The 23,181-nt window shown below is 42.7% G+C and overlaps 1 long non-coding RNA gene across 2 annotated transcripts; it reads left to right on the forward strand.

Annotated features, from left to right (window-relative positions):
* The first annotated feature begins 19,165 nt into the window (after nt 1-19,165).
* On the forward strand, nt 19,166-21,786 carry LOC309363154. Of its 2 annotated transcripts, XR_014165282.1 has the most exons (3): nt 19,166-19,273; nt 19,667-19,945; nt 21,608-21,786. It is a non-coding gene; the product is annotated as an uncharacterized lncRNA (long non-coding RNA). The 2 variants fall into 2 exon arrangements; XR_014165281.1 differs by having other exon boundaries at nt 19,166-19,945.
* The last annotated feature ends 1,395 nt before the right edge of the window (nt 21,787-23,181 follow it).

The following is a 23,181-nucleotide window of genomic DNA, read 5'->3' on the forward strand; positions in this document are numbered from 1 at the left end:
ACCCTCCAGGAACCACTTGGCTAGATGAATCAATAACTGGACCCTCTTTTTGAGAGAGCCCTTAAACTACAGTTTCCTGATTTGGACATCACAGGAAACAGTGGTTTAAGAGATGAGAAGGAAAAGACTGGAGTGAAAGAGAAGGGAAACACCTGGGAGCCTTGGCCTGCATTCTAAGCTTGTGCTTGTTCTTCCCACCCCTCAGGTATTTATGGGAGCTATGGCCCATGGTCATGCAGCTCTAGCATGAGTTCAAGGGCTTCTGAACTAAAGGACTCTTGACTGTGACTCTCAGTCATCAGCCAAGCATTCCCTGTTGGCCCAAAACTGTGGAGAGTTCTGCTTCCAGTTTGTTGTGGCTGTTTTAGTGTCCTGATGTAATGGTGTGTAAATTGCACACATTATTAATTTTCATTGTATTGTTTCATTTGTTGTTTTAGACTGTATGCCCTTCAGGGTAGAATTCTTATTTTGATTGTGTACAGCACTATGTACATTGATGGCACTATATTAAACAAACACACAAAAAATAGAAGATTCCAAGTATTTAGTAGTGATAAAGGAGTGGGGTTTGGGAAAGAATTCCCAAGGTTCAAAAAGGAATTATTGGAGAACAATGAGAAATTATTATCAAAAATGTATAAGCTACTGTTAGAATAGGACACTATAGATGAAGAAGTTAAAGCTGTAATAATACACTGGGCAAAAGATGTGGGTTACAATATACAATTTAATTTATGGGAGAAGTTGTGGAAAGAGAACTCAAAATTTACAGCTTGTTGTGCATTGAAAGAAAACTATATGAAAATGATGTACTTTTTGTATTTGACTCCAGTAAAACTAGCAAAAATGTATAAAAACACCTCCAGCCTATGTTGGAAGTATCATGATAAAGAAGGTACTTTCTACCACATGGGGTAGACATGTAATATAGTAAAAGACATCTGGGAAATGATATAAAATGAATTGGGAAAAAATGTTTCAGATAACTTTCATCAAAAAACCAGAAGCCTTTTTACTAGGGTTAACGGGAGATGAAATACCAAAAGAATTAAGAAGACTATTTATGTATGCAACAATAGCTGCAAGAATGCTACTTGACCAGAAGTGGAAGGAAGAGAAAGTCCCAACTGAAGAAGAGGGAATAACCAAGATGATGGACTATGCTGAAATGGCAAAGATGACCGTGAGGATCAGGCACCAAGATGACAAGAAATTTAGTCAAGCGTGGGAAAAGTTTATAGAATATCTTAAAGACCACTGTGTATACTTAAAAATGTTAGCAGGATTGTTGTAACATGTATAATGTAATATTAGCTAAGGTAAAAAAGGAGATAGAATGGATTAGAAAAATGTAATTAGGTGCAAAAAATATAGGGGGAAATTTGGAAATTGGGGAGGGGGAGTCTGAGGGATTCAAGTAATCCCAGGAGTGTACAATTTGAAAACGATGTGGATGTATAAGAATTTTGCTTTAAAAATGAAAATAAAATATTTTTTAAAAGATGCCAAAGAAATGGGCAAGCACATAGTTCATTTCTCACTCAAAAAACCACTGTTTATTAGACTTGGGTCATGATGTCTGAATCAAGCATAAGCACATTGGGTAGGCTAACCTGTTTCAGTGTTTTGCAATGCAGTCCTGCACATATTTCTTCCCACAGCCCACAAATAGTCCGAAAACATCCACCCACACTGTCAATTTATTTTAAATGCACAACAAGCACTCTTTCTAGCAACACACATTTTCATTTTCTCTTGCAGAAAAGGAATGGAAAGTAATAAATGGGCTGGTGAACCAGTAGTTTTACACCCTGAAATGCCTGGGTTGGTATGGAATAAGGTTACGATGCCAAATGCACAAGTTATTGGAAGAATAAAGCAACGGAAATAGGCTCTCTCGGAACCAGGAGATCAGGGTTCATTTCCAAGCTAGACTCAAACACTTCCCTCTTTTGCTGTTTTCGTTTCATAAGAAATGTATGACAGCCAATCATGGAAGGGATGCATTACTAGACCTGTATTCTTAAATTGAGAAGGTTACTCGATTTATAGAGGCTCATAGAGTTTGGGCAATAAAGTCACAGAAAACTAAAGGCAGTCTTCTACAAATCTGTGTTTCATCAGCTCTCCAACATGTCATGTATCTCATGTCCTCCTCCCAGAGAGCACACGTTGTGGTGAGATCGTCAGGACTGACCTCACTGCTGTTGTGGGTGGGAGCCATTGGATAGCCACAACAACCCGATTGGTGGTCTCTCGGTTGCTGGGGTAATTCTGGCCAATGAGATCATTTCATGCATTAACCGAGGGACCTATATATGCTGCTGCACATTGAGCTTCCTCTTTTTGCCCCGTGCACTGGATCACCCGCCCACCCACCCTATATTTAGGGTTCATTATGACCTTGCTAAAGGGACGCGGGTGGCACTGTGGGTTAAACCACAGAGCCTAGGACTTGCAGATCAGAAGGTTGGCGGTTCGAATCCCTGCGACGGGGTGAGCTCCCATTGCTCGGTCCCTGCTCCTGTCATCCTAGCAGTTCGAAAGCACGTCAAAGTGCAAGTAGATAAATAGGTACCGCTCCGGTGGGAAGGTAAACGGTGTTTCCATGCGCTGCTCTGGTTTGCCAGAAGCTGCTTAGTCATGCTGGCCACATGACCCGGAAGCTGTACGCCGGCTCCCTCGGCCAATAAAGCGAGATGAGCGTCGCAACCCCAGAGTCGGTCACAACTGGACTTAATGGACAGGGGTTCCTTTACCTTTACCTATGACCTTACTATGCCATCGTGGGTCATCTGTTCTTGGGACAGGGGCCCGGTAGGAATTTTCCCATTTGGCTGATTGGCTGGGTTTCACCTGCCACGTAGCAAATCATCACAACTTTGTAAGGTTTGGCGGTGAGGCATTGGTTCAATGTGGAGAGGAGGGTATTCCGTTAAAGGAATCCAGGGGCTCACCTTGCTTTTGTCCGATCCCCTTCTAGGGGTTAGGGCCACGCCAGAGCCCTTTGGAGCATTTGGGGTGAGCTTGAGTCTGAGCCTGGTCCAATGCTCCCCCAGGATGTTTTCCTTTACTGACCTCTGCCAGAGTCCATTCGCCAGTGCTGTCCTGCCAAGATCAGGTGCAGCTAGTCAGGAACCAATGCCTAAGCAAACCACACATGATCTGTAATCAATAAAGTTGTGGCCGAAATTATGCCAATAACCTTAAACTAAATTCTGTGTCAATTGTGTCTTTATTTATTGGGGGAGGTCTTGGGATCTTAACACGCAACTCATGGGCTCCTTTCTATACATAGGCCTAGTTTAAAGAGTCACATATCAAGACTCCTTGCCTCTGGTTAGTACAACAAAATAGGCTGATAATGGCCTGGTTTGTTTGATAATAGTAAGCCATAAGACAATCACTTTGGGAGTCAGATTACCATTGGCCTGATGTAAACTACAGGGAAAAGTGCCTATTGCAATGAGCTTGAGAAACAGGGGTTGCCAGGGTGACCAGGTGGGAGGGATGCTAGAAGCAGAAGGGGAGGAATTGTTTTTGGCAAGTGCTGCTGGGAAGGAGAAGGAGACAGTGGCTCCAGCAGAAGCCATGCTGGCTGACTGGAGCAAACTGTTACAGAGAGACCCTGGGATGGGGCTTAGGATGCCTCTGAACCCAGTGCTGGGAAGGACAAGCCCCGGTTGAGATGTAAATCCTGTGTCTCTCTCCATAAAATTCAGGTGTAAATGTGTGTGAATAAACCATATTTCATAAAGTCAGTAGACTCTGCCATTCCTCATTCCAAAGGAACACGAAACCTGGTTAAGTACCAAAGCACCCCCCCAAAAAAAACTTGGAATCTTGCTACCGCTTAGCAGAGATTGGGATGGCCTGCAACAATATGTCTGCATCGTAAGTCTGCTGTAATATGCAAATTGGCAGCTCATCTAGAATCATAATGTAGCCACACAGATTAAAAATCCCCTCGACTGCAGGTGGGCAGCTTCAGAATTAATTTTTCCTGGAAACGTAAGCCAAAGAAAAGGGAGAGTGGAGGTGTCAGGGATTGAGTCGACATCAGGTGACTGGAACCAGGTCAAAGCTGCTAAAAGTGAAACAAGCAGAAACCTTGCTCCTTTGTGGATGCTGGTCATCCACGGAGCTGAACGTATCACAAAACAAATCACCCTAATACAAAGCACAGAAAATCAGCTAGTAAACAAGACAACTCTAATTATTTAACAGCTGACTCTGGAATAATTAAATGCTGGTAACCCAAGTAGCTAAAAGCCAATTATGTAACCACAGGATACAAAATATTACAGCCGCGTTATCTAAATGAGTAACTAGCAGCTATTTATTTTAAAGTTCATCCCCAGGCACCTCTCTTAAATTCCATATGCCCAGATCTTTATCGTTTATTGTTTATAGCAGAGGTGGAGAACTGGGTCCAGCTAGCAGACCAGATCCAGAAACTCCCATTCCTGTACCCCCCCAACCCTTTATGGGGCCATTTTGACAGGTTTTATGAGAGAGAAAATCTTTGCCCAATATTTGATTGTTTATTGTTTAGATGTGAACATTCAGGAAGCTGTGTTCAGGAGTGGAAGAATGTTGGGAGGGGGTGTCCCTGCTGCTTTTCAGCTTAAGATGACACCCTTCTTAAGGATACAATTTTATTTCATATGCATCTAATGCAAAATTTTTGCATCTCTAGGGACTGAAGAAACCAAGGCTAAGCACCACAGACGGACACATTTTCACAACTAAAATAATATGTCATTGTCTGGATCATTGTAACAGATGGTTTTACGGATAAAAGTGTTTATTATTATTCTGCATTCGTGCCATTCAAACACGGAATCTGATATAGGCACAGAATTCAACATCCTGGAGACTTCTGGTGTGGATCCTGTATAGATCTGCTCCCCAGCAAGTGGCAAGTCAGAATTTTGCTGGCTGTAGACCCCAAAGAGACATTTCTTCATGACTCAGTGCAGCAATTGGTAGACTTCAGATAGATACATCCATCATTCTTCCTTTCACAGGCTGCGAAGCAATGTGGGTGGAAGAGTTTGATCTGATATATATTTTAATATCTTGAAATATTCATGAATACAACTAGAAACAAATATTTAAAAATAAGACATGAAGGAATTAACCATTTTGCATTTTTATTTGGCCAGGAGAGTCAAAGTTCAGCCCAGGAAACAGAAACTTCAGGATCCAGAAACTTAAAATCTCAGGTAGGTGGGGGAGAGAAACCAAATAAATTGTGGGAAACTATACTGGCTTTCTGATTGGCCAAGAGGTTGAGAGGAACTCTTAGAACAATCTCCTCTCTCCTCTCTGTCATGTGCTGTTCTGGAGATTATCCTGACCCCCCCCCAAAACCGCTTTGGGGGAAGCATGGGGGTACAGCAGAAACAGCCCCATTGAGCTTGTAGGACTTATTGCGCCAGTTCCTACTAGCACAACTGTTTAGTTGAATCCAGCCAGTGCTTTTTTTAGGGGTACTCAAGGGTATGCAGGACCAGTACCTCTTTTTGCTGTTGTTGATAAAAAGTGTGGCATTTACTGTAACAACTTCATGGTGAGTACCAGCACCTATTTTTCTAGAAAAAAAGCACTGAATCCAGCCTATAACTTAAGGAGTACTGATTGTTGTAAGAACATCACTGGCTACAACTCCCGAGTTCCCTGGGAACAGGGGTTGCTTGTTCATCCGCTCTGCCATTGTAGCTCTGGGATATTGATCGTAGGCCGGTATTGCAGTGGAGTGTTCAGCAGCAACAGAGATAGTAAGACCGAAAGAAAAGTTGTTAAGCACATCCTACATTAGATTTGTGATGGTGGCATTGCAGTCAGGAGCTTATTTGAGAATATCAGTGTGATGTGTGGGATTAGCTGCCTTCAGCTTCAGCACCCACTGAGCTTCCGAGCTTGATGGACTTACATTCTAATCCTGTTTTAATATATTTCCTATTTCCTCATTTCTGATGATCTCCAAGCCCCTCAAAATTCTACCCTCGGTGCAATTGCAAGCCTGCTAATAAACAGTGTGCCATTATTTTGAGGTACTCTGCATCATTACGTTGCTTTTGCGTGTCGAGGTCCCCAATCCACCCCCCAAAATAACTCACAACGGACACGTATTTTTTGTTTAAGATTTTTGGCATGATTTTGGCCACAACTTTATTAAAATACAAACTGTGAGTGGTTGTTTAGGCATTGGTTAAGACTATCTGTCCCCCTGCCTGGGGACAGAACTGACTTCCGGGCACCACCGAAAGACAGTGCGGGGGGAAGCAAGTCGGGGAAGAATTGGAGCTGAGACACAGACCCTCAACTCTCACCCGCCTGCTCCCCGAAGGCTTGCCGGCCCTAGTCCCATTCCAGGGATTGGATGAAAAGATGGCAAGCCCTAGGATTCCTTTAATGGAATTCCCTTTCCGCAGCAACCATGGAGGGGCAGGCCCAGCCTATCCTAACCCCTCCTCCACCAGATTTATAACCAATGCCTAACCACAACCTTACAAGTTGTGACGATTTGCTACGCAGTAGGCAAAAACCACCCAGCCAGCCAATTTGCCAGGTGGAAAAATTCCTACCAGGCCCCTGCTCAAAGGCAGATGACCCCATGACAGGCATAGGAAGGTCAACACAACAACTCCTTATTCTAGGGCGGGTGGGTGGGTGATCCGTTGCATGCAGCAAAAGAGAAAGTACAAGGCTGCGTGCAGAGTATTTAAACCTTTTACCCCTCCCACCAAAATTGCAACATAACTTTTCCCCCAGCAACTCGGCAATCCAATCAATGCCCCCTGGCCATCTTGGAGAACTTACCCAGCAACAAAGGGGTGGCTCAGTAGACCCCACCGCAACACGTGCTCTCCCTGAAGGAGAACACGCTTTGTGGTACTGATCATTTCAACTTCCTAAGATGGCCGCTGCTCCATTTGAACGCCACTCTGATGCTTAATCGTCAGCATGTATTACACTCGTCATGGAAGGATAACAGGAAGGAAAATATAGGCCCAATTCTCCAGAGATACAAATGTGAACTACGCAGCAGCTTGTAGCTTGCCGTTCTGTTCTTTTTAAAACAAATATCAGTATATTCTTCTTTTAATGATATCACTGACCATACCTCTGTGTGTCCTTTGTGAGGGGTGTCAGTACACATGTTTTGTCCTGAGTTGCATGGGTGTCTCTGATGGGATCATTCCCATGGTTTTTATCCATAATACATGAAGTACCTTTAGGAGGGACAGCAGAAAATGCTGCTCTCCTGCAACAAGCAACCAAGTTTACTGCCAGGGAAAGGATGATGTATGGAGCTAGCCAGAGACTTCAAGATTACTTATTTAATTCTCTACTCTTTGGCAGTCTTGCTGGACAACTCACTTAGCTGCTCCTCGCTTTGGATTCCTAGATGCAATACAGAGATAATAGCATGCCTCCAAAGACCAGCAGTACTTTGATGGCAGGTGCCTATGGATGCTCTTCACTATAAGGCATGGCAGGAGGGAGCCTTCATATGATTTTATTTTGAAGTCCTTTGACTGATGTTGCAGGTGCTATTGCACAGTGTTAATAACCCACATAAGCTGATTTTTCCCGGTGGGTGCAGTGGGCATGTTTGGTTTCCCCGTTTTTTATTTTTATCCCCCCCCCCCATAGCTAGAGAAACAGAGTGGTGATATTCTCAGCAGGGGGGACATTCTCTTTTTGGGAGCAAGGAGTCTCTTGAATTTCCCAGATAACTCTTCCCACAAAAGACAGAGAAGCCCTTGGTTTAGTTTTAGAACTTCCTCATGTCCTGCTGCTTGTCCCCAGGGGGGGGAAACACTCTTTAGTGCTCAACTGGAGCAAACGGCAATCAGGTTTCTGTGGACTGCCATTTGTTCCAATTTAGAGCTAAAGAGTGGGTTTTCCCTGGGAAAGGAGAAGGGCAAACTGCTGAGGGGTTCAGTGAGATATCCCATTCAACAACCTAGCTGCTTTCTGCACCTACTGCAGCTTCTGTATTAAGCCCACAAGAAGCAGCTAGATGCTCATCACGTGCAGGTGTAACGTTTGAATAGGCTTAATGCACACCAGTGTACAGTGGTACTTCGGGTTAAGAACTTAATTCGTTCTGGAGGTCTGTTCTTAACCTGAAACTGTTCTTAACCTGAGGTAGCACTTTAGCTAATGGGGCCTCCTGCTGCCGCTGCGCTGCTGCCGCGTGATTTCTGTTCTCATTCTGAAGCAAAGTTCTTAACCCAAGGTACTATTTCTGGGTTAACAGAGTCTGTAACCTGAAGTGTCTGTAACCTGAAGCATCTGTAACCCGAGGTACCACTGTACAGCTGATCTCTGCATTGTTAAATGGAAGTAACTGTTTTTAAGGACATGGTGGTCTGAAGTTCACACATGTATGTCATATTCAAATGTTATACCATGCCATGAACATCCTTTGGGTCGGGAGAGATTTTGTCTTTTCCCCTTTACTTTGTGGAGCCTGTCAGTGTCTAAAAATAGAGCATGATACAATGCTACAGTATGAAGGTGAACTCTTCTGGGAATGAGATGTGGCTGAATAGCTGAAGTTTATGTCCCTGTCTCAAATGTACCTGAAGGGAATTCCACATCAGAGCTCAGAAGGGAAACAACCTGTGAACTTAATGGAAGGCAAGGCTTGAATAGGCTGTTGTGCACCAGTCTCTCTCTCTTTAGCGATCACTCATAGCCAAGTAAGATTGTCTTCCAGGAATATGGTCTTAAAGGTATATCCGTGACTGTCAACTGAGAGCAGAAGGCCATGAAGGGCAGAATTGACGGCAAATGACTCAGCCTATCTAACTGACAAAGGTTACTGTTGCTGCCATAAATGCATGCAAAATCACAGGAAATTTATTCATATGGTTACCATGCCCTACCTGCCAGAGATGTCTACCTGTCAGCAGGTATACCCTGAGTAACATACATGGAAACTCATTCAGGCTAAATGACACTGTCTCACTCATCTAACCACCAGCCTCTAAGTTGGGGCTTGGCTTGAGCTATTAAGAGCAGAATCTCAACACCCGGTATAAGTCAAAATATTTCACATCTGGCTACCAGATGAATTTTTTGCAAACCCTTTGGGAAACATTGTTTTTTACACAGCCCAGAAGTAGCACATGATGAACTTTTCAAAATGGCCTGGTGTGTAATCGGAAAAGGTTCAGAAAAGAGGAACCCAAATGTTCAAGGGGTTGGTGTGACTCCCCTATGAGGAGTCCCGATGAGGGACTTTTAAAAAATCCAGAACTCACTGGAACTCAGCTCCGGCATCTCTCAGGTGGGCACCATTTTCTAGAAAAATAACACTGGTTGCAACGTTTTGTACTTCCTAGTTTAGAGAAAAGGCAAGTGAGAGGTGACATGATAGAAGTTTATAAAATTAATGCATGACATGGAGATAGTGGATTGTCAAAATGTTTTTCTTCATTTCTCATAACGTAAGAACTTGTAGGGATCCCGTGGAGCTGAACATCAGAAGATTTAGACAGATAAAAGAAAGTCCTTCTTCATGCAGCACATAGTCACATTACGGAACTGGCTCCCTCAGGAGGCAGAGATGGCCACCAAACTGAATGGCTTTAAAAGAGCATTAGACAAATTCATGGGGCGGGGGGAGGGTTATCAGTGGCTACTAGCAATGATAGTTATGCTTGGCCTCCACAATTTGGGGCAGCTAAGCTTCTGAATTATAGGGACACGGGTGGCGCTGTGGATTAAACCACAGAGCCTAGGACTTGCTGATCAGAAGGTTGGCGGTTTGAATCCCCGCGACGGGGTAAGCTCCCGTTGCTCGGTCCCTGCTCCTGCCAACCTAGCAGTTCGAAAGCATGTCAAAGTGCAAGTAGATAAATAGGTACCGCTCCGGCGGGAAGGTAAACGGCGTTTCCGTGCGCTGCTCTGGTTCGCCATAAGCAGCTTAGTCATGCTGGCCACATGACCCGGAAGCTGTACGCCGGCTCCCTTGGCCAATAAAGCGAGATGAGCGCCGCAACCCCAGAGTCGGCCACGACTGGACCTAATGGACCCGGGTCCCTTTGCCTTTACCTTAAGCTACTGAATACACCAGTTGCTGTAAACCACAAGAGGTGAGGGCTCTTCTGCTTAAATCCTGCTTGCTGGTTTCCCACAGGCATCTGTTTGTCCACTGTGAGAACAGGGTGCTGGACTAGATGGGTCATTGGCCTGATCCAGCAAACTGTTATTATATTCTTAATTCCACAAGAAGTGTTTAGAGCCAAGACACTGCTGAGCAGGACAAAAATGAACTCACCTCCCCGGTTTGAACTTGCTCCCTGCCTTGCAGGTCTTTTCCCACCTGCCGTGGGAGGGTGGAGCCCTGACTGGCTGCAACTGCAAAAGCTGAACAGATTCTTAGGCTGCGGTATTGCTTAGAGTTCTGTTTTGGGGGGAGAGGGGTGTTGCTGTTATTGATATTAATTTATTTTGTACCTTCATTATGATAAGCATGGAAATTGATCGGTTTGGTTGTGTACTTTCATGACTACTTTAGTTACATTTGAATTATGTATTTTTTTCATGTTGTAAGCCAATTTGAGCATGGTTTCCCCTGAAAAAAACATGCTGTTTGCTGCTGAATCAGAACAAGCGACAGTCTGCAAGAAACTTGATTGCCGTTTAGTCAATCAGTGGTAAACTGTGGGATTCCCTTGGAGAAGCAGTGGGGCAAACAGAGGAATGGCTGAGTCCTAAGTGCATGTATCAGAGGCATCAAATTTTAGTTTGTACTATGAAGGCCCATATTTTTCTGGGTGCTCCAGCCCTGCAAATTAGTACAGCTCCAAAGCTTTAACCAGTCTTATGCTAGCCTGATTATTGCCAATATATAAATCCTTCTTGTGCTCAGTTGCAGAGGGGATTGTTTCCTCGGAGGATTTATCTTAGACTTGTAGCCACTGCAGTGGGAGGAGACGCTGTGGAAAGCAAAGTGATGTACTTTAATTTTAATTTTAATTTTTTACTATTTTAATTTTATGGATAAAATAGTAAGTATTTTTTTCCTAATTGCCCAATAGAAACAAAAATAAAACCTGCTTCCAATTTCCAGTCTTCTTGTGTCCTGGCAGCAAAACAAATGAAATAACCAACAGGATTGTTAAATGTTATAGAATAATTTTTATTTTATTAAGAATAGTGTAAATGTATTAAAATTATTGTTGTTTTTATAGCCCTTTTTTAAAAAAACAGCATTAAGCATAAAGGTAAAGGTAAAGGGACCCCTGACTGTTAGGTCCAGTCGGACGACTCTGGGGTTGCGGCGCTCATCTCGTTTTACTGGTCGAGGGAGCCGGCAAACAACTTCCAGGTCATGTGGCCAGCATGACTAAGCTGCTTCTGGCGAACCAGAGCAGCGCATGGAAACGCCGTTTACCTTCACGCCGGAGCGTTACCTATTTATCTACTAGGACTTTGACATGCTTTCGAACTGCTAGCTTGGCAGGAACAGGGACCGAGCAACGGGAGCTCACCCTGTCGCAGGAATTCAAACCGCCAACCTTCTGATTGGCAAGCCCAAGGCTCAGTGGTTTAGATCACAGCACCACCTGCATCCCTAGCATAGTGGCCTGCTAATTATTCAGAAATGTGCAGGAAGCCAAACAGTGTGACTAGTACCATAACAACATCAGGATCTGCTCTTTTGATACTTTCTTGAGCTGTGGTCTAAACCACTGAGCCTCTTGGGCTTGCCAATCAGAAGGTCAGCAGTTCGAATCCCCGCAATGGGGTGAGCTCCAGTTGCTCTGTCCCAGCTTCTGCTAACCTAGCAGTTTGAAAGTATGCCAGTGCAAGTAGTTAAATAGGTACCACTGTGGCGGGAAGGTAAATGGCGTTTCCATGCATTCTGGCTTCTGTCACAGTGTCCCGTTGCACCTGAAGCAGTTTAGTCATGCTGGCCACATGACCCAGAAAGCTGTCTGTGGACAAACGCCAGCTCCCTTGGCCTGAAAGCGAGATGAGCGCCACACCCCATAGTCGCCTTTGACTGGACTTAACCGTCCAGGGGCCCTTTACCTTTCTTTTCTTTTTTTTTACTTTCTCCTCACCACACTGAGTTTGTGTGTGTATACAGCACAAGCTGCAAATCTCATTTCTCAAGCAATGATGCTGTCACCTTCGCTTGATATTACTGTATCTTGGTAGTTGCAGAACATTTGCTTTCATGTTTTTGGCTGCTGAATTAGATTCTTCACCCAGAAATGGAAAAGTTATTTTATATTTTTTGTCTGCTGAAATTCCTTCATTTATCTATTCATTGTATTACATCAGATCATGTCAAATCACTATATCAAATCATTACGTCAGATCAAATGAGCCACAATAAGGTGCATGCCAGACTACATGCGTGAAGGTAATATTTGCAGGATTTGAGATTTGACGGGGTGGAGGTTAAAAAGAGGGCCAATTACATACAGGTTTAGCATTTTGATTACTTTCATTTTCACTGAACAGCCTATGTGGTAAGCCAAATTTTAAACTTCATATATAACGTGGGGTGGGGGTGGGGAAATCCATATGAATACAATTTTCACCTGCAATATGCAACTTGAGGCTAGAAAGGAAATGTTCTTGCCCTACAGTTCTCCACTGTGTCAAATACTGCACCTGAGGGAATCCCACACAGTGGAATGGATGTCTTTGTTTAATAATCTGTGCAGTCCCTCTATGCAGAGTAGTCTCATGAAGAAAAGTCCACCTCCTTCTGCATAACAGACCTTGAACAGAGAAATCAGTACTGCAAACCAGTACATTTTCCTTAATATTACAGCTGACTCTTCGGTAATAGAGTTAGAGCCAGCCTCCCTCTTGATTGGTTTTGGGGAAATCCTGCTTGAGAACATTTCCAATCTTAATGTGTTAATACACATTGCCGTTTCCCCCCCCCCCCAGAAACACCCTGGGTTTAGTGCTGAATCAGAACAAACAGCAGTTGGGTTTTCCATGGATTCCTGTTTGTTCCCATTTTTGTGAGGATAAAATGGGGAGGGGAGAAGCATGTGTGCCACCTCAAGCTTCTTGGAGGAAAAGCTAGTACAGCGGTACCTCAGGTTACATACACTTCAGGTTACATACGCTTCAGGTTACAGACTCCGCTAACCCAGAAATAGTGCTTCAGGTTAAGAACTTTGCTTCAGGATGAGAACGGAAATCATGCTCCGGCGGCGCGGCGGCAGCACGGGGTCCCATTAGCTAAAGTGGTGCTTCAGGTTAAGAACAGTTTTAGGTTAAGAACAGACCTCCAGAAGGAATTAAGTACTTAACCTGAGGTACCACTGTACTGTATATAAATGTAATAAATCTCTTTATCAGAAGTGGAAAATATCACCTGGGCGTCAACGTTACATTCCTGGTGTTTATCTTTATGTGTAGCTATACAAATCTCCAGGTAGGAGAAGTGGGTGTTTTATAAACAACAGCTTGTTGACATTAATGTAAGATGAGGGTCTTAGTAAGATTGTGCTTCTTGAAAGAAAGAAATGCTTGGAAATGGGAAATGTGGCCAGATGCATATTTTACAATGTCATATTTCATTTGAAGCTGAAACAAACAGTATTTTTCAGCTTGATAATGCCAATATTGTCATAGTATTAATATAACTTTTTTGTAAATGTTTCTATCTTCTATTAGTAAATTACTTTCTTTTTAAGTGGCTTGATTTATCTCTTGATATAAGGGGAAATTGCCTCATATGATAATATCCATCAATTAAAATAATACTTATACTAATATTGTGCACAGTTTATTGGACCAGTTCATTCAATACATGCTGATGAAACCTTGACAAAAATCACATGGAGCCAAGGACTTTCAACCCATGAGAGCCAGCCAAATTCTCCAAGGCCAGGTTGCATATTTACATTTCACTGGATTTAATTATGCATCTACAATAGTTCTTTACTGTGATGAATAATAGCCGTGAAACACATTAACTATTTGTTCATAGTGTATTTATTAAAATAAATAATATGCTAACTAGGCTTACTTAATGGTGACTTTGCATTAACCATTTCTCTTTGGCATCTTTATTTTCTAAGATTTGTAGTACCTGACCTATTTGCTGTATTTTACTTCTAATAACATAAGAAAAATCTAAATCTAGTTATATCCTATGGGAAAAGATATTGAATGTAGTTCTAATGCTAAAATTAATTCAGGGTCAAACAGAAAAGAAAAATAATCACCATGTCCCAAAATTATTAATTATGTTTCTACTTGCATTTATTTATTTATCTATCTGAATTATTTATATCTTGCTTTTCATTTTAAAAAAACACTTAAAGGAAAAAAACAATAAAAGCATCCTTTAACATTTCAAGATAAAATACTTCAGCATTAAATCAGTGCGTGCACACACACACACACAGAGAGAGAGAGAGAGAGAGAGAGAGAGAAGGGGGGAAAGAAGAAGAGTTTGGATTTGATATCCCGCCTTTCACTCCCTTTAAGGAGTCTCAAAGTGGCTAACAATCTCCTTTCACTTCCTCCCCCACAACAAACACTCTGTGAGGTGAGTGAGGCTGAGAGACTTCAAAGAAGCGTGGCTGGCCCAAGGTCACCCAGCAGCTGCATGTGAAGGAGTGGGGAATCGAACCCGGTTCGCCAGATTACAAGACTACCACTCTCAACCACTACACCACACTGGAAAACCCCCTTTTTTAAAAAGAAATTAATAATTTCCTGCTGGAATAAAATGTTTTCAACACTAATCCAAAACCAAGAAGGGGTGGGGTTTCTTGCAACCTACCAATCAAATATTTGCCAGTGACAGATCACAAAGGAGGGTCCTGTGAGACTGATCTTAATGCTCAAGGTGGGTTCATGTGGATAAAACTGGTCTTTAAGATAAATTTGACCTGGGCCATTCAGTTGTGCTTACCTCAATAGATGTCCCTGGCCTCTGTAGTACTGAACAAGCACTGTAGTACTGAACAAGGGCATTCTCACACAAATGGATTGTGTAGAGCAAGGACAACCATTTTTCAGGCTGAACTGCCTGGGACAAAATACTTGGGCAAGTTCTGTTCCCCATCTATTTGCTATACCTTTGCCACTCTTGACTTATAACATATTGCTCTGGGAGGTTGGCCAGTTGTATCCAGGAGGTGATAAATGCTTCTAAAAGAAGAGAGATCCCTGCCACTTTGAGGGACATGGTCCTTAAACCATTCCTAAATAAAGCATCTTCGGAATTGGCCATTGATCGAAACATTCTCGCAAATATTTTATTTTCATAGAGGGTGGTGGGAGCTCAACTTACAGTCACTTTTGAAGAATACAGAGTACAGTGGTGCCTCGCAAGATGAAAATAATTCGTTCCGCAAGTCTTTTTGTCTTGCGATGTTTTTCGTCTTGCGAAGCACGGTCCGTCGCAACTGCACCTCTTCAAGCGGCTTTAGGAAAAAAGCGAACAAACTCGCAAGACGTTTTCGTCTTGCGAAGCAAGCCCATAGGGAAATTCGTCTAGCGAAGCGATGCAAAAACCGAAAAACCCTTTCGTCTTGCGGGTTTTTCGTTTTGCGAGGCATTCGTCTTCCAAGGCACCACTGTATGCAAGTTCATTTCAATCCTGCTTCCAGTCTCAGTTTGATAATGAAACTGCCTTGATCTCCCTGGGAGATCATTTAAATGAGACAAATGCAAAATGAGTGTGTCCCTGTTCATTCAGATCTTAATGCCATAGAATAGGGTTAAACAAGGGACGCGGGTGGCGCTGTGGGTTAAACCACAGAGCCTAGGACTTGCCGATCAGAAGGTCAGCGTTTCGAATCTCCGTGACGGGGTGAGCTCCCGTTGCTCGGTCCCTGCTCCTGCCAACCTAGCAGTTCAAAAGCATGTCAAAGTGCAAGTAGATAAATATGGACCGCTCCGGCAGGAAGGTAAACGGCGTTTCCATGCGCTGCTCTGGTTCACCAGAAGTGGCTTAGTCATGTTGGCCACATGACCCAGAAGCTGTACACCGGCTCCCTCGGCCAATAAAGCGAGATGAGCGCCACAACCCCAGAGTCGGCCATGACTGGACCTAATGGTCAGGGGTCCCTTTACCTTAGGGTTAAACAACATGGTGACCTCCAGGTGCTACTGGACTAGAACTCCCACCATCTCTAACTATTGGCCCTGTTAGCTAGGGCTGAGGAGAAATGTAGCCCAACAAATATCTGGAGGGTACCACATTGGCTTCCTTGGCCAATGAACATGGTATCTTTTACATCTGGGATGAAAATTGTTGCCACTATGTTCTGCTCGCTCCCTGACAGATTGGTTCCTAGGGGTAGTACAGGAGGACATTTATTGTGTCCCATGGCATTTGTGCTTTTGGATACCACAATACTCTTTCATCTCCTACTGCAGTGGCCCTGGGAAAGCTACATTTCCCAAGAGCCAGTGAAGCCTGTTGTGAGCATGCTGGCTAAATCACTGCTGCTAGAGCTTGGAAGGTTTGTTTAATGGGAAGATGTGATGAAGGTGTTGGGTGTTGGGTGAGTGACTATAATGGGCCTGGGAGGAATTCTTCTCCGGGTGAGATTTTACTCCAAGCCAGAGAAGAATTTATTGGATCCTAATACTTGCTCCTCTTTGAAGTGAGCATTCCAAGTCCTCAAAAACCCATCTTCATGCTGCAAAGGATAGCCCTTTAGCCAGGATTACTAGCTGGGGAGTTGGTATAATCTGTAATTCTGGAGTGGCAATAAAGTAGACAGGAAAGAGAGTGTCTGGATAGCAATGTAAGAGCTGCAGCAAGTTTTGGGAAGCTGGGTCAAGCAGTGCCATCTCTACAGTTGTTGTACGAGGACCTAATAATGTAGAATCACTCCAAGAGCCATGCTATGGAAGCAAAATGTTATTTTTGAAGTGGCCCTTGTTCAAACAAAGTATGAGCCATAGCTGTAGGTAATGTTTTTTATATCACATCCCACCCTTTATTAACTAAATGTGTTTTGTAAAAATGAGATCATTAGTTTTTTAAAAAAGATCATGGAAGACAAAGCATAATGTGAACTAAGAGTGTTTTATGTAGTAGTTTATTGTGGCTTACCTTATTCCCTGCTGAATCAGAATTTCGCCAGGAAACGCAGCACTTGCTATGAATGTGAAGTTGTCCTCTGGAGGTCTTAAACTGTGTTAAGCAATGCAGTTTAAATTCATGCCTTCTAGTTTATCTGAATGCATATATTTCCTCATGCAGGCAAGGCTTTTGTCTCTCAATTTTTAATGAGAGACTATATGGGCTCCCACTGGTTTATGTTTTGTCAACTTAGCTGCTTCTGTAGGCATAATGGCTTTGTAAAATTTCTGTGACTCCTGGAGGGAATCTAAAAGTCTCTCTGAAAGCCCATGTATCTGGTTATTCATGTCCCCATTACATTGCCATGTTGATGAAAGGGAGAGGATGTGCACTGAATGTACATCGAGGAGCTGCTTTGCATATGGTTGTGCTGCATTTGCTTACCGCTTGCCCCCAAGAGTTGACAGTGCAATTTCAGGGTCATTGCTCACCTTAGAGGCTGCATGGTTTGCATGTGAGCATACAGTGAGTCTTCCTAGACTTATACATCTGTGCCAATGAACAGAACTCAAGAGTTAAACATAAATCTGATGCGTGCAATTAATGTTGATTAAAAAAAACAACAACCAAGAAGGCTATCATCTGATAGAGAAATCATTTCCAGATTCCCCCCCCTTTTTTTTTACAATTCCAAACAAAGGAATGGAGTTAAATCCATTCCATCTGACAACACAGAGTGAAGCAAGGTATTGAATTAATGTTACTCATAAACTAGAGGGCAGTTAGAATGAAACAAAAATGACAGCCAGGCACAAAGGGCCTCAGAAAAGCACAAATATAAAAACCAGTAAGGGCCAGTTAGGCACTAAGAAGTGGCCCCAAATTTATCAAGATTTAAGGCCTGCCACATGGAATTGTAGATGTTACCTTAGCTTTCTGCATAAGCTCAGAAACCCTGATTAAGAATTGTTGTTGCTGTTGTTTATTAATCACTTTCCATATATGCCCCAAAGCTATGTACAATACAGTGGTACCTCAGGTTAAGAACTTAATTCGTTCTGGAGGTCCGTTTTTAACCTGAAACTCTTCTTAACCTGAGGTACCACTTTAGCTAATGGGGCCTCCCGCTGCCGCCACACGATTTCTGTTCTCATCCTGAAGCAAAGTTCTTAACCCGAGGTATTATTTCTGGGTTAGCGGAGTCTGTAACCTGAAGCGTTTGTAACCTGAAGCGTCTGTAATCTGAGGTACCACTGTATATAACAAAAAGAGCTTAAAAACAGTTTAAAAACAATTTTAAAGGTTTTCCATGTGCAAATCTGGTGAAATCTGAGCTATGAGATCTAGCAAGAGATACATTTAAGTTACACCTCTACAAATCACCCCATCAGCAGGCTTTCTAGAGATGAAAACAATAACAGATGATGAATTTTAAAACAATACAAAGAGGACAAAGTTGGAAGGGGGAAAATGCCACAATTTTTACACAAGGGACTGTTATGTGCTTGTTTCCCAATCTGGAAATTAGATTGTCTTCATCATCTGGTGTGTAGAAGATTTAATCAAACTCTCTGCTGCCACTTCCACAAACAAGTTGTCGTACAGCCCTGTCCCTCAATGGGATTTTTAGTCTTGAGAAAATACATCTGCAGTACCTTTACATCTCTCCCCCCCCCCCCCCGGAGCTAGGGGTTGTTTAAAATATGTTTTGATTTTATCTTTAAATGGCATTGTTTTAAAATTTTGATGTTTACATCCCTGGGCTGCTTTGAGAGGAAGAGGAGGATATATAAATTTAATTAATAAATAAATGCTCAATTTTTTTTTAAAAAACCAAACCAATATATACTCAATTTAATGAATCAACCATAATCAACCAGTTTAACAAATTCCACCAGCACAAAAGGAACAAAAAACAGTGAAGATTAAAGCTTCCCTAATTTTTTTTTTAAAAAAAGTCTTCAGCAACTGCCTGAAGCAGCATAGGGATGAGGCCTCACCCTCGCTATTGGTGAAGTTTGACATGAAAACAGGTAAATTGGTGACAAAACCATGGTGTGTGGACAGAAGCTTGTCTATGATGTATGCTTCATGCGTACTGATCATTGTGATGCCTAAAAAGTGTCAGAAAACCTCGCAGAGTTGGTGAAGAAGAAGAAAAATAACCCTTGAATGTATAGGATGAATGGTATCAGTGATTTCTATGACTGGGACCTGGTAGAAGTGATAAGGCTACTGCCCTTTCTATTGTCATTAATGAGGAGGGGGGAAAACAATGGGTGCCACACAAAGGTATGTGGCCACAAGCTCAAGCTGATCAGTTACTTGCGGTATAGATTCTCATTAAGTATGACATAGATTTTTGTTACATAGCTCAGCTGGCTGCAAATTGGACTCGTCATACTGAAGTGTATGTTCTCCGGTTCTTCATTTCCTCTGTTCTCGTTGCTATAGTGACCATCAGAAATCACAGGGAGCAAACAAAAGGCAAACGCGAAAGGAGAGTTTCTAGCTTTTAATAGTTGTCTCCTTTTTTGGAACCTTCTGCAATTTTCTTTTCTTTTCACTCTGCTCCTTTTTTCTTTTCTTTTCTTTTTTTTTGTGTTCCAGCGATAATCACGCACAGAAGCTACAATTTTCCAATATGCTGCAGGAAAGTGTTTTGCACAAAATGAGGACTTTGTTGTTGCAAGATTTGGTGCGAGGCCTTCTCAGAAGGAAATACAACGCATGCACTAGAAGAGAACCCCACTGCCTTTGCAAAACTCTCAAAACGAATCCCTAAGCTACTTTTTTGAGCTTAAGAGAGTTTAAACAGAAGATTGGATGTTCAGCGTAGGAACATTTCGGAAATGAAATTCTGGGGGAAGTTGGATACATGCATTAAAGGTGAAACAGATTTATTCAGAAATTTCATAGCCATTCTCCTAACACAAATTCGCTTCAAAAAATAATAATTCAGATTTACCCCCTCCAAGAGTTCTGTTATGGATGCTGTTGGATTTAGAGGGTGGGGAGAAAGAAATAAAAAGTATTGCATTATTGCCTTAAATTTCAGAAGCAAAAGTGAAGTGTGTGAGGGGGGCGGCAAGTGAATTGAAACTCTGAAGGTGTCCATGATCCCTGAAGCCAGCAGTGATCTGGACACAGAGCCAGAAAAACTGCAGGGGCACCAGAAAGGGAGGCTCTTCCACCTGAGGCTGATGGACATGAGTCTTCAGAGGAAACTTCCAGACCACCTGGCCCTCATGGGCAGTCTCCTGAGCCTGAAGATCCAGATGGCTCCTACCACACATCACCAGTCCTGGAGAGCAGAGAGCACACCAGGAGGAAGGCTACTATTTCTTCAAGCCAGTGGGTTGACCCTTTAAGAACCTGGTGTGCTCTACAAAGGGATAGAGCCAGAGGCAGATTTAGGGCAGCACAGCCAGTTCTACCATGCTGGCCACCAAGCCTAGGGGGACACTGGAGGATGTCGCAACTATGATGTAGTGAATTTTTTATTATTATTTTCTTTTTTAATTTTTACTTCTGAGCAGACGTGGATAGGATAGCTCTGTCCGGGACATTAGGGGGTGGAAGAATTCTAGGAGTGTAGCCCTGGTTGGATTGTGACAAAAACCATGTTCTCAGCATGTAGGCTAACCAGAATGAGGGAAGTTCGAAGATTTTGTACATTGCAGGTTCCAATATGATATTACTTGATGTTTACTTCTTGGACTAATGTGCAGATTTGAATGTAGCCATTCACAGGATTTTGCACTTCTTTGATTGATGAGGTAAATTTCTCTATAGATCAAAGATACCACAATAATGACATGAAAATGCGCATTAAAAGGTTTATTTAGATAGATATTCTGTAATTTTTAAACAAAATTCCAAGTTAATACAGAAATGGAACAAAATGGATTGATGGGTAAAAACATGTGAAAGTCACATGGATTAAAAATAGAGATTTTCCCTCGTCCTTAACCGTAATATTGATGCTAATGCAATGAAGTGTTTGTGGTGGAGGGAGAGAGGAAATAAAGTCACCTCCTAGTCTCTCTATCCCCCCAATATCTGGGTGGTGCTCTTGACAATTATCTGATCAGTGCTATTTTATACAGTATAGCCTTTATATATTTGCATTCATGTTGTCAGATCAGGGTGCAAATCTATATGTACTGGACTATGTTATCTCTATTTTCTAATCTTCACAATGAAAAAAAAAACATTTCAAGGTGAAATAGGCTTGTTCCCCCCCCCCCCCCGCCCACAGTCATCATTCTGCTTTTGACAAAGATGAGATATAAGTCATCAATATTTCTGTGACTTAGCAATTCATTTATACTACTTTACTGCTTGGGACGTAGCACAGACTAGTTTTGAGCTTGATGAAATATTGTTATCTGTGTAATTCATTTTGTGCCACTTCAACGAGGTATTTGAATTTGTGGCTGCTCCCATTAGAGGCTGGAAATTGAATTGAAAATTCATGTGCAGGCGGCACGGATGAGGCAAACCTGAGCATCAGGAAAGTGTCAATTAAATTCACCTTTCTGCTTTCAGGCATAAAAATCTGGATCAAAAGCCTTGCCAAAAAAGGAAAAAGAAAAGTTCCCATTATTGCATCAGCCAAAGACTACAGAAATTATTCCAGGCAGAACTGGTCCACGAGCAAATGCTTCTTTGATAAACTTCCAGTTTATTTTACCAAAGGATACGAAATTGTTAAACGGTGAACATGAGAGCAATTTGTTGTTTTCTTTCTCAAAATTTGATTCTGTTAAAAAGGTTATTGATTAGTTGTAGGAAAACACTCAGCAAGTTGAGCTTCAGCCTTTCCTAAATATTTTTGTCATGAAACATATCAGTTGAAATACACCCAGGCGCACACACCTGGTGTATAATTCAAAAGTCAATTTCCTCGCACCAGCAATGGCATGGAGGTAGAACATTTTAATCGGGTGCGGAAGGTCCCAGATTCAATTCCTGCCATCTCCTTTCTACAAAAGGGTGTGGTAGTTTGTGATGAGGAATAGTTCTGCCTCATACCCTGGAGTGCCATTGTCAGTCAGAGTAGTAGCTCAAGGATATCTGAAAGGCCGTTTTCCCTCATACAAACCTGTCTGGGCTCTAATATCTCTCAGCCCCATCACCATCACAGGCATGCTTGGTTGGGACACAGGAAAGGGCCTTCTCGTGACTGCTCTCAGCTGGTAAACAGCTGCCCTGGATACAGAATTGACCTGCGCCTCCATGGACAGCTGTGATTCCAGAATGACTCCCAGGCTGCGCACCTGGTCCTTCAGGGACACAGTTACCCCATTCAGGACTAGGGAGTCCTCCACACCTGCCCGCCTCCTGTCCCCCCAAAACAGTACTTCTGTCTTGTCAGGATTCAACCTCAATCACTGCTAAGCATTTGTTCATTCATTTTTTATTTTTAATGGTGGAGAACTCTAATCTGGGTACTATATTTTTGACTGGTATATTTGGAGAAATCTTCACAAATCATCAGGGTTTTTTGGGCTTAGGGAAGCGCGAGGGGGTGACAGGGACACTGAGGGCTAATTTGGTATTTTGCTCTAAAGAAATGTTCAAAAAAACCTGTTCATTTTTAGGATGATTGGGAGTAATGAGTAGCTTCATTTACGCATTTGGGCAAGGGGACCATTAAGAGAGGTCTGTTGTTTTGGTACAGAATGGAGCTGCAATTTACTAGGCAGCAAGGCACAATTTTTATTTTGTTTCACACTGTGTAGTCTTCCTATGTTTACCTGCAATTGTATGTAAGAGAACAAAGCCATACTTGCCATTGCATCCCTGCACCTTTGGCAGGGAAGAATGACTTCAAGGCACAGGTAACCTGTGGGAAGAGGCAATCCTTCAGGTTCTGTCACAGTCCCAACTGTGAAGGGCCCTAAGAGGCAATACTAACACTTGGAATAGGGCTTGGAATTGGAATTGGACCTGGAGCATGTGAGAATGTTAAGATATTGACATCATGCTTGCAACAGAGTCAAATTAGGGCAACACAACCATGTTCTGCTGCATTGGGCACCAAGCCTAGGGGGTGCCACAGGGCACCACAACTAGTGAATTGAGCAGATTAGAAAGTGAGAGGCGGGCGGTGCTGAATT

Source organism: Podarcis melisellensis (genome assembly GCF_964234715.1).
Source record: "Podarcis melisellensis genome assembly, chromosome: 2".
Classification (NCBI taxonomy): Eukaryota; Metazoa; Chordata; class Lepidosauria; order Squamata; family Lacertidae; genus Podarcis; species Podarcis melisellensis.